General features: G+C 39.8%; 1 protein-coding gene across 2 annotated transcripts in view; it reads left to right on the top strand.

The window, feature by feature from the left end:
- Positions 1-17,618, top strand: part of LOC127416766 (vasodilator-stimulated phosphoprotein-like) — a 75,579-nt gene that overhangs the window by 1,388 nt on the left and 56,573 nt on the right. The window lies entirely within an intron of this gene.

Genomic DNA, 17,618 nt, shown 5'->3' with positions numbered 1-17,618 from the left:
TTTTTTTTTTTGGGAGTTGGCCGCGGCGCGAATTGACGAATACTACTATGGCGAAGGCTGGGGTCATGAATATTAATTAGGCGACGCGGCGTTCACCCAGTAGCGAATGTCAAGTAGTCTAATTAATATACATGACTCAAGTGTTGCCATAGTAGGATTTGTAAGTTCGTGCCCAAGGATGTACCCGGAACTAACCTACATTTGCAATATGGAGGCTGATAGTTCCATATCCTGCTGCGGCCTGTGCAGTTTTGCCGTTAGTGTTCAAGGCTACTTTTAGTTAAAGTAAACTAAAGCGAGCTTAATGAGTAGTTATTCTTACTGTATACATTGGAGATCAAAACTCTGAGACCACTCTTGATAATACTTTTATTTTGCTTCTTTTTTTTCCCCCTCCCTAATAATAATAATAATAATAATAATAATAATAATAATAATAATAAATAAAAAAAGTTTATTATTATTATTATTTTACTTCCAATTGCAAGCATACCAGTTTGAGTAAAACCTACTGCATCCTTTGTGTTTAAATGGATGAAAATTTGTTGAAAATAATTAACATGGTCAGTGTCGGTGTTTGCATATATTTGGTTAGTGACTTGTAATTAATAATTTAATATTAATAATTAATAATAATAATTATTCCATTTCGAAATAGTGCAGAATATTTTCATATTCATTTTACGATTACTTTTTGTTGTTTTAGATTTTTCACTATCTTTGTTTACTTTCAGGTTTTAAAAAAAAAAATCACAGATTTGAAATGTGTTCCCAGACAAGTAGGCTTCTACAATGGAGTGAAAAGTTGCATTGGTCTGCAGTGTGTGAATTGCACATTACACAGTTACACACTGCATAAGAAACAACAATTAAATACAAAATGGCTTTGTGAACATATTTTATAAAATTGACATGGACTCTGTGCTGTTTAGTGCAACCATCCAAGCTGTTGTGAATAGAGGGAAATGCCAACACAATATAATGTGATTTTGAGAATTTAAAACAGTCATTTTGCTATGTCAACAACAACAGTAACTTGTGTGACAAGTTTTTGGTCAGCGCATCTTTTAGATCTATCTCACACCAAAATAAAAATGTGTTCAAATGAGAAGATGCTCTAAAACCTCAGCCATAGTCTTTCACTTCCATGCAAATTTCAGTTCAGCGATACTATCAGGCAACATGTGCTACAAGTCATGTTGCCCTATTGTGACACACAGGAAATGAGACTCAGGGAGGCTTGCTGGGTCTGTGCAACAAGGCACCGGGGTCAGATCTGCGTCCCATGCGTTCACTGTGTCGGATCTGCTTGCATAATAGATGAAGAATGGAATGTTGTCACATTTACAAGTTTATTGTCCTGTCATGTTGTGGAACATCGACATCAGAATGCAGTGGAGCGCTGAGTGCCTCGTTTTGAATTTCAGCAGGCCATCCAGCGCAACAATGGCTTCCCATACTGACCTTGTTGTTTGGGAAGCCCAGCACTGAATTTGGTCCAAGACGAAGTCATTGACCTACAGTCCCTGGGTTAAAATCACGAAATATGAACAATGAAAGTTCCAGTGTTACTTAAGTACACAATGTGCTTCTGCTTTTAAAAGGTGAAGTGTGTAATTCTTACATGCCTGTCCCAGCTTAATGTGAATAAACAACCATAAGTAAACAATTATTGCATTGATTTCCACAAAAGGTGTGAGCACGTCAGGTTTCCATCTAAGTTATGAATTTTAAATTCATGTGAAAAATTTGAATATCGCAATAACAATTTGCGATTAATGCAGATTTAAACAAAATCGTCACTTCTGGGAAAATTGGCGCAAATTGGTGCTGGGCGATAAAACGATCTAGATAATTATCTGAAAAAAAACAAATCCTCTATCGATGATAAACTTTTGAGAAATGTTCAAAATTTAGCTTATGTTCTACATCTCGACAATCAGGTGCACATCGCTAAAAACGCGAGCAGTTCAACAAGGTTATGCACACAACTGGCTAACTGACACCATAGCCGTGAAATCAGCCGGTAAGGAAGTATTAGCTGGCTAGCAGCTACCTCGAACTGTTATCATGGAAACCGGCAATGAGGCTTGGTAGCCGCTAGCAAGCTATCTGGCTAATATGATGTTGTTGTGTACCGAATAAGACCACACTGACAATGCAATACAGCTGTTGGCTGAACACAACAATAACTCCGACATCAACACCATAGCTGTTTATTTATGTAATATTAAGTTCAACGTGTTTTCATAATCCATAGCGCTGTCATGTCCGCAAGTGTTTTGACACAGGCAAGAAAGTCTTTGAGTGGACATAATGACATTTAGGCTACAGTAATTGCATCATGTAAGGGATGTGTAGCTGGCACTCTTCAGGCCAAAACCATGCAGAAGAACATTTTTGGAAACTTAAAAATGAATGACCTTGAGGAGAGTCAGGCGTCCGCCAAAGAAGATGAAATTGGGGCGAAAAGAGGCCACACAATCCTAAACTGAGTATACTTCTGGAACATCAAATTAAAAGATATCTTACCCTGTGGAGTTTACAAACAAGTTGTTTACATTCAGTCTTGATCTAACAAACATGTGGAATGCCTACCTTCCCCAGTAATGGTATGAAATGTATATCGTGATAAATCTCGATATCGAATGAAATGAAAAAAAAGTAGTTAAGTAATATTTTTTCCATTTCGCCCAGCCCTAGCGCAAATGCACGTTTTGAAGATTTTATTCAGAACTTGGTGTTTCCATACAGTATTTTTTATGCGATAACCTGAAATTTGCATAAAAATACACACACACACACACACACACACACACACATATATGTATGTATGTATGTATGTATGTATGTATGTATGTATGTATGATATATATATATATATATATATATATATATATATATATATATATATATATATATATATATATATATATATATATATATATAAAAACAGCTATTGTGGCTCTGCTTTGAAAAGTTTGAGGTGGGATAAGCGACCAGCGGATGATGAGGGGAGTATTTGGGAAACCTTTTTGAAAACAGTCTCTTTTTTTTTTTTTTTGGCAATTTTGTTTAGTGCCATTTGTTCATCAAATGAAATTACAATCTTTTTGTTGAAGTGGCCCGAATGGGCCTGACATAGTAACATTGGCTCAACCAGTAGTGTGAGTCTGGGGGTAGGGCTACCTTTTTAAATTGACCAATGACAGACAAGATGATTGTTTGAATACATTACATTTTTTGCAATTCTATGTAGTTCCACTAGTGGAGCAGAAATTGCACACTTCACCTTTAAATGAAAACGTGCACAGGTGGTCCACAACTGGTGTTTGTTGCTTGCTTTTGTAATCAGTCCAGTTTGTTCATGTGTGTATTTCTATCACAGAGACACAGCCTGTCCCCTTGAAGTGCATGTGTGATTAATGTCAGCACTGTGATTCACTGCTGTTATCAGGCTGATGGCTGTCAGGGACTCGCCCAGCATGTCTTTATCTAAATGACTTCCACCCTAGAGCTGCTCTAGGCTAAAAGGCTTTAGGGTGGCAGTGGTTGCTTTGCAGCTCATGCCAGATGCTACAGTTCTGTCCTTGTGCTGCTGGTATTAAATTTATCGTGATCATGTGTGGTTAAAGACTATCTGTCACTGATATAGTAGAGAGGAGAAGGGGTCAACATTAGGGTTTTTAAAAGACACATGCTGATGTCAGTTTCTAGAAAGCAGGTGAAGTTGGAGAAACAACCATATGGCATTAAGTGACAAAAAATGAGGTGTACACAAAATGGCTAAAAATGTTTTTTTTTTTTTTTGTTAAGCTAAAGGTACACACAAGGTGAATCAGGGGGGTGGGCACTATGACGAGTCTTAAGGCCCCAATATGCTGTACTTAATATGAAATTGAACGTCATGGGTGTGAAGTCGTTTAGAACAAAATCTGTCCAAAAAGAAGGTTTTTTTGAGTTTGTTTCAGTGGTTCGTAACAGCTCGGCGAGGTGAACTTTTAGGAAAACTTCTGACCAGCTGCTAAACACCTTACTATCATTGGTTCACGTCATCTGTAGTTGTGACCTAGAGCTCCACCTACATTGAGGCCGACAGCTAATTCTGTTTACGTTGTTCATTGAGTCAAAATCAGTCAACATGAACACATCGTCATGTAGAGTTATTAGCGAGCTGGTGCAAATTTACGACTTCTATAAGATCATTCATGTATAGAGACATTTTACAAGAACATGTCATGACATTTTTTTTTTTTTAATTAGTCTAAAAAGGGAATCAAATGTACTCAAATCTCTCAAGTGCCCATTCACTCATGTATCATCTGCAGCAAAAGCCATTCACACATCTACTTGTGTAAGTACTACTAAAGTAAGATATGCCTCTCTTATCATCATTCGTCTGTTTTTTCCCCATTAACACTTTTATATACCCACTTTGCAGTAGTAAATCAAATCAAATCACTTTATTGTCACACAGCCATATACACAAGTGCAGTGGTGTGTGAAATTCTTGGGTGCAGTTCCGATCAACATAGCAGTCGTGACAGTGATGAGACATATACCAATTTACAATAACATCAAATTAACACAACGCAATTTAAACATCTGTTATACATAATTAAACTCAACTTAAAACATCAAATTAACACAACACAGTTTAAACATCTGTTATACATAATTACACAACTTAAAACATCAAATTAACACAACACAGTTTAAACATCTGTTATACACATAATTACACTCAACAATATACAAATAATAACATACACTGTACAGTATACAATATGCTGTTTTTGTTTTTTTGTTTTTTACTATATAGATACACTATTCAATAAAAATTAAAATATATATAAAAAAAAGTATGTGTGTGTGTGTGTGTATATATATATATATATATAGAATGTACAGTATTGTACTGTATTGACATTCAGGCTGTCGGTTGATAGTCAGTTGTTAAGAGAGACATAATATAATAACAGTAATATAATTTATGACAGTCCGGTGTGAGATAAAAGAGTAATAAAGTGCAGGGCTGATGTATTTTGATCGTGGGAGATCAAGAGTTCAGAAGTCTGATTGCTTGGGGGAAGAAGCTATCATGGAGTCGGCTGGTGCGGGTCCTGATGCTGCGATACCGCCTACCTGATGGTAGCAGTGAGAACAGCCCATGGCTCGGGTGGCTGGAGTCTCTGATGATCCTCCGAGCTTTTTTCACACACCGCCTTGTATATATTTCCTGGAGGGAGGGAAGCTCACCTCCGATGATGTGTCTGGCAGTTCGCACCACCCTTTGCAGTGCTTTGCGGTTGTGGGCGGTGCTATTGCCATACCAGGCGGAGATACAGCCAGTCAGGATGCTCTCCACAGTGCAGGTGTAGAACCGTGTGAGGATGTGGCTGTTCATTCCAAACTTCCTCAGCCGTCTCAGGAAGAAGAGGCGCTGATGAGCCTTCTTCACAACGACTTCAGTGTGGACGGACCATGTGAGTTCCTCAGTGATGTGGACACCCAGGAACTTGAAGCTGCTGACTCTCTCCACTGGTGCTCCATTGATGGTGATTGGACTGTGTTCTCTGTCTTTTCTTCTGAAGTCCACCACAAGCTCCTTTGTCTTACTGACGTTGAGGGAGAGGTTGTGCTCCTGACACCAGTGTGTCAGAGTGTGCACCTCCTCTCTGTAGGCTGTTTCATCATTGTCAGTGATCAGACCTACCACCGTCGTGTCATCAGCAAACTTAATGATGGCATTGGAGATATGTGTTGCCACACAGTCATGTGTGTACAGGGAATACAGTAGTGGGCTGAGAACACAGCCCTGCGGGGCTCCAGTGTTGAGGGTCAGTGATGAGGAGATGTTGCTGCCTATTCTAACCACCTGGCATCTGCTTGACAGGAAGTCCAGGATCCAGCTGCACAGCGAGCTGTTTAAGCCCAGAGCCCGGAGTTTCTCATCTAGCTTGGAGGGCACTATGGTGTTGAATGCTGAGCTGTAGTCTACAAACAACATTCTCACATAAGTGTTCTTTTTTTCCAGGTGGGAGAGAGCAGTGTGTATTGTAGATGCAATGGCATCATCAGTGGAGCGGTTGTTGCGGTAAGCAAACTGCAGCGGGTCAAGATTGAGTGGTAATACAGAGCAGATGTAATCTCTGATTAGTCTCTCAAAACATTTGCTGATGATGGGGGTCAGAGCAACAGGACGCCAGTCATTTAAACAAGTTATTTTCGATTGTTTTGGAACAGGCACAATGGTGGATGTTTTAAAGCATGTGGGGACTACAGACAAAGAGAGGGAAAGGTTGAAAATGTCCGTAAAAACACCAGCCAGCTGGTTCGCGCACGCTCTGATGACGCGGCCCGGAATGCCGTCTGGACCCGCGGCTTTGCGGATATTCACCCGTCGGAAGGATCGGGTTACATCCGCTACAGAGACGGAGAGTGAACTAACCTCTGTAGCTTCGGCCGTGAGAGCTCTTTCCGCGAGGGCGGTGTTATTTCCCTCGAAACGAGCATAAAAAGTATTTAGCTCATCCGGTAGAGAGGCAGCGGTGTTCATGGCGGAGTTTTTATTCCCTTTAAAATCCGTGATGATGTTAATTCCCTGCCACATGCTTCTAGAGTTGGTGGTGTTAAACTGTCCTTCAGTCTTGCTCCTGTACTGGCGTTTTGCTGTTTTGATAGTTTTTCGGAGGGCATAACTGGCTTGTTTATGCTCCTCCGCGTTCCCGGAATTAAAAGCGGAGGTCCGCACATTAAGTGCCGCGCGAACATCGCTATTGATCCACGGCTTCTGATTCGGATAGATTCGCACAGTTCTGGTCGGAATCACTTCCTCTACGCACATTCTGATGAAACACATTACGCTATCAGCGTAAAGCTCGATGTCGTCATCAGAGGCGGACCGGAACATCTCCCAGTCCGTGCGATCAAAACAGTCTTGTAGCGTAGAGTCTGATTGGTCCGACCAGCACTGGATCGTTCTGAGGGTGGGTGCTTCCTGTTTCAGTTTCTGCCTGTAAGCGGGCAGAAGCAGAATGGAAGAGTGGTCCGATTTGCCAAATGGTGGGCGGGGGAGGGATTTGTAGCCATCCCGGAACGGAGAGTAGCAATGGTCCAAAACCCGGTCCCCTCGTGTGTTGAAACTAATGTGCTGGTGATATTTTGGTGCGACTGATTTTAAACTGGCTTTATTAAAGTCCCCGGTCACAATGAACGCGGCCTCAGGGTGCGCGGTTTCCTGCTCACTTATAATCCCATACAGTTCCTTGAGTGCCCGGTCTGTGTCGGCTTGTGGGGGAATGTACACAGCAGTGATAATGACCGCTGTGAATTCCCTCGGTAGCCAGAATGGTCGACACAGAAGCATAAGAAATTCCAGATCAGGAGAACAGAAAGACTTGATGGAATGTACGTTCCTCTGATCACACCAGGATTTGTTGATCATAAAACATACACCACCTCCTCTAGTTTTACCTGAGAGGTCTTTCGCTCTGTCCGCTCGGTGCACGGAGAACCCCGCGGGTTCAATGGCTGAGTCTGGAATCTCCGCAGACATCCAAGTTTCCGTAAGGCAGATAATGCAGCAGTCCCTCGTCTCTCGTTGGAAAGAGATCCGCGCTTTCAGCTCGCAGAGCTTGTTATCCAGAGACTGAACATTTGCCAGTAGAATAGTGGGTAGCGGGGGTCGATTTGCGCGGCGTCTTACTCTGATGAGAACGCCGGCTCTGTTTCCCCTTTTCCTCCTGCGTTTCCGCGGCCGTGCTGCCCAGACAAAGGGCTCCGCTTGCGTGTTTGTAAACAGCGGGTCGGCATTGAGGAATGTGAAGTCCGGTTTACGGTGTGAGATCGCTGAACCAATGTCCAAAAGTGTTTGTCTGTCGTAGATAATAAGGCAGACAACATCCAAGACAAAAAACATAAGAATTGTAAACAAAACAAACAAACCATTGCTATGTTGTGTCGGAGCTCGCAACGCAGCAGCCATACTCGGCGCCATCTTGAGTAGTATCATCATAAATTACAATAACAGGTTGTAATTGGCGCAGATTATGGCCGCGTATAACGTGTTGTTTGCTCAATAGCGTCGTGAATTCAAAATGTAATCAAGGCCAAACATTTTTTTTTTTTTTTTTTTTACATAATTGCAATTAATATTTAAGATAAGTTGTTGCATTTCATGTTTGTAATGAATATTCAATATTCTGAGCATCTAAAAACTTCTGAACTCAACAGAATTTTTTGTACTTCAATGTGCGGTGGGAAATCAAACCAACATAACACCTTATTTCTATAGAGCTCATTATAATATTCAGGAGTAAACCGCTTTACTGGTTTGGGACTTTGCTTCTATAGAAAATATGTTTGTTTACAGATATTGTTTTTCTTTGATCAGACTCTTAATAATTTAGGAATTTAGCCTAAATACATGTAAAAACATAACTTTAATACAACTGCCACAGTTGTAATGAAATAAATCTATTAAAGTTTACTGTGGTAATTGTTAGTAAGGTTGTGTTGATGTGTAGATGTGAAAAGTCTTGTAATTGATGCTGGTACAGGTGTTTTCCCTTTCCCTCATCAGTGCTGTTCAGAATGTCAGTGCTGTAGCTGTTTAAAATGGTTGAATTGACCCATAGTGCTTTAAAATAGAAAATTCTCATGTAGAATTCAAATGGGTCACATGAGGTTTGTTATGCAGCATGATATTGAGGTAAGCCCAGTTTAATCGTGCATGTGAACTATCCTGTTACCATACATATATATATATATACCCAATACTGACCCCCCTCACCATTCTAAAAAGTCGGGGCACAAGCTGAATAATCAGTTAAGAGCTAATGATTAATCGTTGCAATAATCGCCGAATAGTCGTATAATCGTTCTAATAATCGTTAGATTAATCGATTATTAAAATAATCATTAGTTGCAGCTTTACTTTAATCACCCTGCGCACATCCATGCACCACATGAGAAGCATACTGTATTTAGGGTGTATTCATCTTGCTTTCGGTGCTTTAAAAAAATTTGCTTCAGTGGCCACCGAAAAAGTTTCAATGCAGGAAAAACACTGCATATACATTACTTTTAATCATTGAGTAGTTAAAACAGTTCTACTACTGCTCTCGTGTGAATTCTACTCATAAAATGAGGCACATAATTAAATGTTCCTCTAAATGCCTTCCCACAGTGGTGTGGCGGGTGTCTGAATGTTCGCAAACAGTATACTGTTCCTCGGCTGTTTCGAACTTCTTTTTACCCCTGAACAAAGATTGAAGAATAACTTCTACGGAAGTATATCAAGGCCTTTATATCACGGTACGAGTTATTTTAGATCGCAGTAACAATATATACAGTGTCAAGATACTGTAATGGTGATATGATATGCATTATCTGCATCGCGGATTTAACGGGGAATTCGAGAGGCGGTGGAACATGCTTTTATATCAGTGAAGGTTGGTGTACAGATGTAACAACATTAAAGAAGATGTGCTGTCCTAATTTGCAAGTGCTCTTTATTAACTGTAAGCCTTTCTACTTGCCGCGGGAGTTTTTCTCATTTATTCTGGTGAGTGTTTATATCCCGCCACATGCGTGCGTGAACGCAGCGCTGCAACAGCTGGCTGTTCAAATCACAGACACGGGACAACAATACTCAGACTCAGTTATTATTATTCTTGGGGATTTTAAGAAAGCAAACCTCACATGTGAACTGCCCAAATACAAACAGCACATTACATACGCAACCAGAGACAGAAATATACTGGATTATTGCTGCACAACAATAAAGGATTCATATCACTCTGTCTCTAGAGCAGCTTTAGGATTATCTGATCACTGTCTGGTTCATCTTCTTCCAACCTACAGACAGAACCTAAAATGTGCTAAGCCTGTAATAAAGACTGTAAAGAGATGGACCAATGAAGCAGAGCTGGAACTACAAGCCTGCTTTGACTGCACTGATTGGAGTGTTTTTGAGGCTGCAGACACCAATCTGGACGAGCTCACATATACTGTTACATCATATATCAGATTCTGTGAGGATATATGCATTCCTACTAGGACTTATTTAAAGTTCAACAACCACAAACAATGGTTTACAGCAAAACTCAGGCAGCTTCATCAGGCCAAAGAGGATGCTTACAGAAGCAGGGATAAAGTCTTGTACAATCAGGCCAGGAACACACTGAATAAGGAAATCATAGTGGCTAAAAGAAGATACTCTGAGAAGCTGAAAAACAAGTTTTCAGCTAATGACCCTGCATCAGTGTGGAGCAGCCTGAAAGACATTTCTAATTACAAGAGACCATCCCCCAACACTGTAGGGAACCAACAACTGGCTGACGAATGTGTTCTACTGTAGATTTGAAAGGCCCAATCTCACACCCCACACCTGCTCTGACCTTCACTTCACACAAACACCAGCACCTCCTGCAACCCCCCCTCCTCCCGTCTCCTGCTACTCAACCTGCACTTAAGATCTGTGAAGAAGAGGCATGCCGTGACTTCTGAAAACAAAAGACAAGGAAAGCACAGTTCCCACAGGTGTTTGTCTTAGATCCTGTGCCAAACAGCTGGCCCCCATCTTCACACAGATCTTCAATAGATCACTGGAGCAGTGTGAAGTCCCATGTTGCTTCAAATGCTCAATCATCATTCTTGTCCCAAAGAAACCAAAAATCACAGGACTTAATGACTAAATATCCATCGCCCTGATGTCTGTGGTCATGAAATAATTTGAGAGACTGGTGTTGGCCCACCTGAAGGACAAAACTGGACCCCTTCCAGATCCCCTTCAATTTGCTTATCAAGCAAAAAGGTCTGTGGAGGATGCAGTCAACTTGGGATTGCATCATATCCTGCAACATCTGGACAGACTGGGGACCTATGCAAGGATCCTTTTTGTGGACTTCAGTTCGGCTTTCATACCAGCTATTCTCCAGACTAAATTACACCAACTCTCTGTTCCCATGTCTATCTGTCAGTGGATTACCAGCTTTCTGATGGACAGGCAGCAGCTTGTGAGACTGGGGAAATTCACTTCCAGCACCTGTACAATCAGCACTGGTGCCCCCCAGGGATGTGTGCTCTCCCCACTACTCTTCTCCCTGTACACACATGACTGCATCGCCATGGACCCCTCTGTCAAGCTCCTGAAGTTTACAGACGACACCATTGTGATCTGACTCTTCCAAGATAATCCAAGTCTGCATACAGAAGGGAGGCTGAAATCGGATAACAGAAGGCTACAAAGGACAGTTCGGATTATTGGTTGCCCCTTGCCCTCCCTTCAAGAACTGTACACTTCCAGAGTGAGGAAAAAGGCTGGAAAAATCACTCTGGACGCCACTCACCCAGCCCACTACCTTTTTGAACTGTTGCCCTGTGGCCGACGCTTCAGAGCAACAGAACCGTCAGGCACAGGAACAGTTTTTTTCCCTCAGGCTATCATCTCATTAACCCATTGAGCAACAATTATGTGCAATTCACAGTTTAGTCTTTTTATATTTATCCAACACATCCTACCTCTTCTGCCATTACATTCCCTTGCACTGTATATAACAGATTTGTATTTAAATTTGCACATCTGTGTGTGTGTGTGTGTGTGTGTGTGTGTGTGTCCGTCCGTCCGTCCGTCCGTCCATCCATATATTGTCTTATTGTGTATTCTATATATACTTTATTTTCTATTAAATTTTTATTTTATTCTATTTTTATCTATTTTTTTCATTATTTTTTATTATTATCTCTGTCTTGTTGCTATATTGTATTATTGTGCACTGGAAGCTCCTGTCACCAAGACAAATTCATTGTATGCGTAAGCATACCTGGCAATAAAGCTGATTCTGATTATATTTAATATTTAATGCGACAAGCTGTGACGTGCACGTTTTTGTTGCATGTTTTATGCATCATAGTTTGCACAGTAGGCTATAATTTTCAGCTTGGTGTCAGATTCTTTTAAATCGGCCACAGATATGCCATGGTATAAATGGTATATTAGAATGCTGTTGCGCTGTATACCCTCATACCGCCCAGCCCTAGGTGAAGCTAACGTAGGGCAGGGCGGTTTTTCAGATTTCTCAGATTAATTTGAATTTGCGTTTTAACATAATTATTTATTTATTTTAAATGGAGATATCGAGGTTTAGCAAAAAAAATGTTCAAACACTAAAGTTAGATACATTGTAAATCCACCAATGGCTGAATAAGGAAGAGAAAAAGAACTCACAGCGCTTGTATTAATGCCACTCCCGATCTGATCAGCTGCACGTTTGTGGTGCGCTCCAAATGAACGTGACAGTTTATCAACACGGAGACTGATATAAAAGACAGCGGTGATATTCCCAGTACGATTGTACCCAGTGTGATTGTAGCTCAACTTCATCCATCATGCAGGCATACACCAGCTTAAGACCATAACTGGCCTCGGTGTGCGCATGATGATGAACGGTCTCCTTTCTTTTACCCATAAAAAAATCGTTAGTTACGTGACCGTTATGGCCGCTTCATTTCATATCATATGGATAGGCTATATATGGGAGAATCAAACATCCGCCACTCCACTTGCCATGATGATTCAGATAGATCGCTAATTATTGCTTTGTTCTGTGACGTGTTTCAAGTGTACTGCATCTATAGCCAACATTTGGCAAGCGATTATTGACAAACTTTGGGAGTTGAATTGTAATGATAAATTATTTCATACTGTTGCGCTAGGCAGCATGAACCGCTAGAGGGTGCGTCTCTATCTGCAGGGGTTTATGAATATACATACAAATTGTTTGTTATACAATGAGTTCTTTCTAGGTAAACTTGTCAATTTATAGATATTGATTTCTTTCTAGATAGACTTGGTTTAGATAAAATGAATACCTACACTGGCTAAGAAGTTTCTAGCCTTGCGTATCAGTGTACATCAAGCATGTGTATATGCTTTCGCAATCAAAAAAGTATACTTTGAAAGACTAGAACGCCCAACCACGCAAGACGTAACAGCACACGGAAAAACTAAGTGTGCCCCAGCCTTTACATTTATTTTAATCAGACAATCAGGCATGTTAACGACCAATGCTAATAGTCTTAAAATATTAAGGCCATGCCCACACTAATTTGTTTAAGTTGAAACCTCTGTTTTTGGTTTTCTAAAGGCGCTGTCACATTTACCTTCGCACAGGGAAACTCCACGGGTGGAGAAGGCATGGCCGGATGTTGAGCTTGCGTGAAACCAGCAAAAAACTAACTGTCAAGCAGCCTCTTTTTATTGCTGCACTTTATACTCTGGGAGAGTGAAGTTAAAAAGAAACTCGCCGCTAAAATGATATCACTAACATTCACTAAACTTGAACTCTGTGCGAAATACGTGAGGGGATGTTCTTCGCCATCGGGAGTCAATTGCGCGAAATTGACAAGTCGTGGAATTTTGCGGTGTGTAGGTAAATGTGGCCGCGCCTTAACATCATTATTTTCCAAAGGATGTGGTTATGGAATGCTTTTTCAAAAGTCTCATATTGTTGTTGAGGAAAAGGCAGTTCCAGTGTGGATGAGAGGTGTAAATTTAACAAAATCAAACTGTTTTTAAATGAAAACGGATGGCTGAGGGGATTGAACCAACAACCTTCTGCTTACCAGTTCAGTGCTTTAGTCCACTATGCTACCACCACTCCACAAAACCAAAGTATGGTGACTTCACCAAAATAGGCAAATCATGCATTTGCATGATGTAATACTACTGCTGCTATCTTGTATAGCTTACAAGCTGGTGTGAATACATAAATGACTGTGAGGTGTTTATTTAAAAGGTTTAAATGTCTTGTTAAACGCTGAGTACAGGTAGTTTTAATTCCATAATACAAAATATTTCCAATTGAAACAGGATAGTCAATGTAAAATAATGTAGCATGAGACTTTATCTATCAGGAATCGATTAGATGGTTGAAAGTGGGCGTTACATACCAGAATGGAGCCAGGGGGTTGAAAAGAAGGGGTTGAAGATGAGGGATTTGGAATGTTGTTTCAGAGGTGGAGCAAGTGATTACATTTGGATTAAAGATTACAAAGACAAAACATTTGTTTTTCTTTGGAATAACGCAAATGGGTGAATCACACTATGACAATATACATAATATACATAAGATGTATTAAAAAAGTAAATAAGTTCATAATTTTGATTTCATGAAATTATTTGATATCTGGGTCTTCAAAACCTGCACCAGTTATTTGGTAATTCTTGATTTGTGGTTTAAATGGGCTGTCTCTTTAGCTAAAAATATGGTTTGTTATTGCTGTGTTGCTAGTGTGTATCTTCTTACATAACTGCAGCAATGGCTTTTGGGAAAGGGGTTATATTTAGGTCAACTTATATATCTCATTTTGTCTCTTATCAACCCCAAGTGGATGTCACTGAATGTAAATCCTTGAAGTATGTTTGTAGGAAACAGTCGCTGCCAAGATAAAGAGCATGGAAAGAGGCTTGGACCTACATAGTTCAAGCATAGTTAAAGACCCAGTGGATGTTCCATCATACACCACAACTTGTATTATGAGCAACACCAAGGTTGTGTTCAAAATTGAATACTAGCTTACTAGTTACTAAATACTGTGCAGTGTACACTGCATACTGCCTACAAATAAAAAAAAAGAAAAAAAAAAGTGAAAGAGTAGCCATTATTCCACAATAAATGTTTCAAACATTGAAAAACTACATTGTGCACCACATTCATGTGGTAGTATGGCAGTATGCTATTCCGAATACCTGTATCTTTTCCATTGAGTCTTGTTTTTCATCACTGTGTAATTACAGCCTAGTCTTTCTTGCCTTAACTTGTCCCAATTCTTGTTGGTATTTTTTATGGCACTGGCCCATCGTAAATCTTACGAAATGCAGCTCTAATGCTAACCACGAATCACCCACAGGCATTGAAATCTCAAATGGTTATTGATCTTACTGAGGCCCTACAAATTCAAATGGCTTAAAATAGATGAAGAAAATGTTTTGAGTAAGACAAAGACTTTATCTTGCATGCAGCTGTTGCATAGTCTCAGCCCATGCTTTACTTTAACTTACACATCTTATTGCATATTGTCAGTCACAGTGGGTTTAGAGAACTAAAATACTAGATTTTCTGAAAAAAATGTGCTTGCCCTTGCAAAGGTCACTGTCACAATGCTAGAGTGTTCAGAGTGGTTTTCGCACTTTGCTATGCTGTTGCTAAGGTGTTTTGGGTGCTAGGTTGTTATTTACTGGCCTAAGACAAAAAACTCTATAATATCTCGAATAATATTTTGGTCCCTTGAAATGGCTCGGGTCCCTTCTTCCATGTAAGTCTAGGGAATGTTTTCGCTAGAGGTTGACTAATAGTGGATTTTGCTGTTATGATAACTAAGGTGATGGAAAAGGCCTTTAAACGATGGATCTGACAATATTTAGAAAGACAATATAAAAATTGTATTTATTGAATAAAAAAAAAATAAAAAAATCTTAGTCTTTCCTTACTGTGACTGGCACAGACATGAGTAAAATGAATAAAATCCCAGATGCAGTTAATTGTTCAACCAAAATCCCAAAAGGGTAATAACCAGAAAAAAGAACATTTGGTACAAAATGTTGGACTTTTAACTGTAAACAAGCCCAAAACACACACAAGGCTCTTATTATAAAATGATAGTGACTTGGCTCTATAACAATGCTCATACTTTGTGTTTACCAAATTTAGCTTTTTGTAGCCTACAGTATATATTCACCAGATGAACAGTTAAAACTAGCTACAGAAGAACATGAAGAGAGAAAAAAAAAAAGAGACAACTATTGCCATAGATTTTTGCAGATAATCGATAATTTTATATATATATATATATATATATATATATATATATATATATATATATATATATATATATATATATATATATAATATACTGATCAGCCACAACATTATAACCACCTGCCTAATATTGTGTAGGTCCCCTTCGTGCTGCCGAAACAGTGCCAACCCGCATCTCAGAATGGCATTCTGAGATGAGATTCTTCTCACCACAATTGTACAGAGTGATTATCTGAGTTACTGTAGACTTTGTCAGTTCAAACCAGTCTGACCATTCTCTGTTGACCTCTCTCATCAACAAGACATTTCCATCCATAGAACTGCCGCTCACTGGATGTTTTTTGTTTTTGGCACCATTCAGGGTAAATTCTAGAGACTTGTGTGTGAAAATCCCAGGAGATCAGCAGTTACAGAAATACTCAAACCAGCCCATCTGTCACCAACAATCATCCATGTGATTATATAATCGGCCAATCATGTGGCAGCAGTGTAGTGCATAAAATCATGCAGAAACAGGTCAGGAGCTTCAGTTAATGTTCACATCAACCATAATGGGGAAAAAATTTGATCTCAGTGATTTGGACCATGGCATGATTGTTGGTGCCAGATGGGCTGGTTTGAGTATTTCTGTAACTGCGGATCACCTGGGATTGGGAAAAGAAAGGAGTTGACAGAAAGGCTATGGTAACTCAGATAACCCCTTTGTACAATTGTAGTGAGCAGAATCACATCTCAGATTGCACAACATGTCAAACCTTGAGGCAAATGTGCTACAACAGTAGAAAACCTAGTTGGGTTCCATTTCTGTTAGCCAAGAACAGAAAGCTGAGGCTGAAGTGGGCACAGGCTCAACAAAACTGGACAGTTAAAGACTAGAAAAACAGCCTGGTCTGAATCTCGATTTCTGCTGAGGTACACAGATGGTAGGCCCACTGCAGTCTGTATGGGAATAAAAGTCATACAATTTTGTATGAGCCAAGTCATACAATATTTTGCAGTTTGTGTATTTAAGAGTAAATATCAGTAAATGTGGGGCACTGGTATTGGATTTGTGCAATTATGGAAATCCCTGAAAGACTTCCATATTTGCACAATAAAATGGATGTAATAAAACTATAAAATTGTCCCCTGCCGAGAATCTCACTTCACTTTCTTTATTCAAAATGTAATATGATGTCTTGGAGGTGCTTTGAAATCTATTTAATATGTAGCTGTAAGATCAGTAGTGGGGGTCGCCCTGTTCCCCGTGGCGTGTATATTTGCTCGCTGCCGTTGGCCTCTGTTCTGTTAGGAGTCTGGCACTCTGCCAGAGTCACACTGCTTATCTGGGCCTCTGGCCTCCTTACAAAGTCACTGTCACGCCCTTGCAGCTTGCTGATTGGTTCATTATCCATCTTGATTGCTTTTGAATGGCTGGTGAAACAGTCCTTGCACAGGATTAGCTGCATGAGTTGCCACCAGTTGCTTACTGAATCCTTCAGCATTGAATACTGGCAAAACCCATCTCTCGCTTTCTGAATAATTTCTTTCTTAAATGCTTGTGGGTGTTAAATCTTGTAAGGCATTAGTAAGGTTTTTTTAAAATAAAAACCTCAAAACCCTCATTGCATAATTGTAAACATAGATTGTATTTTGAAGTTGTAATGTTTATCGGTACTGTTGTAAAGATATAACATTTCTGATGCATAACAATCTTCATTTGAACAGATTCTTAAATCTCAAGATCGATGCAAGTAAATCACACACCTATGTGTCCAAATTTCTAAAAAGAATTAAAAATGTATGTGATTTTCC

This window comes from Myxocyprinus asiaticus, chromosome 26, assembly GCF_019703515.2.
Source record: "Myxocyprinus asiaticus isolate MX2 ecotype Aquarium Trade chromosome 26, UBuf_Myxa_2, whole genome shotgun sequence".
Lineage (NCBI taxonomy): Eukaryota > Metazoa > Chordata > Actinopteri > Cypriniformes > Catostomidae > Myxocyprinus > Myxocyprinus asiaticus.
This window is presented reverse-complemented; position numbering and strand designations above follow the sequence as displayed.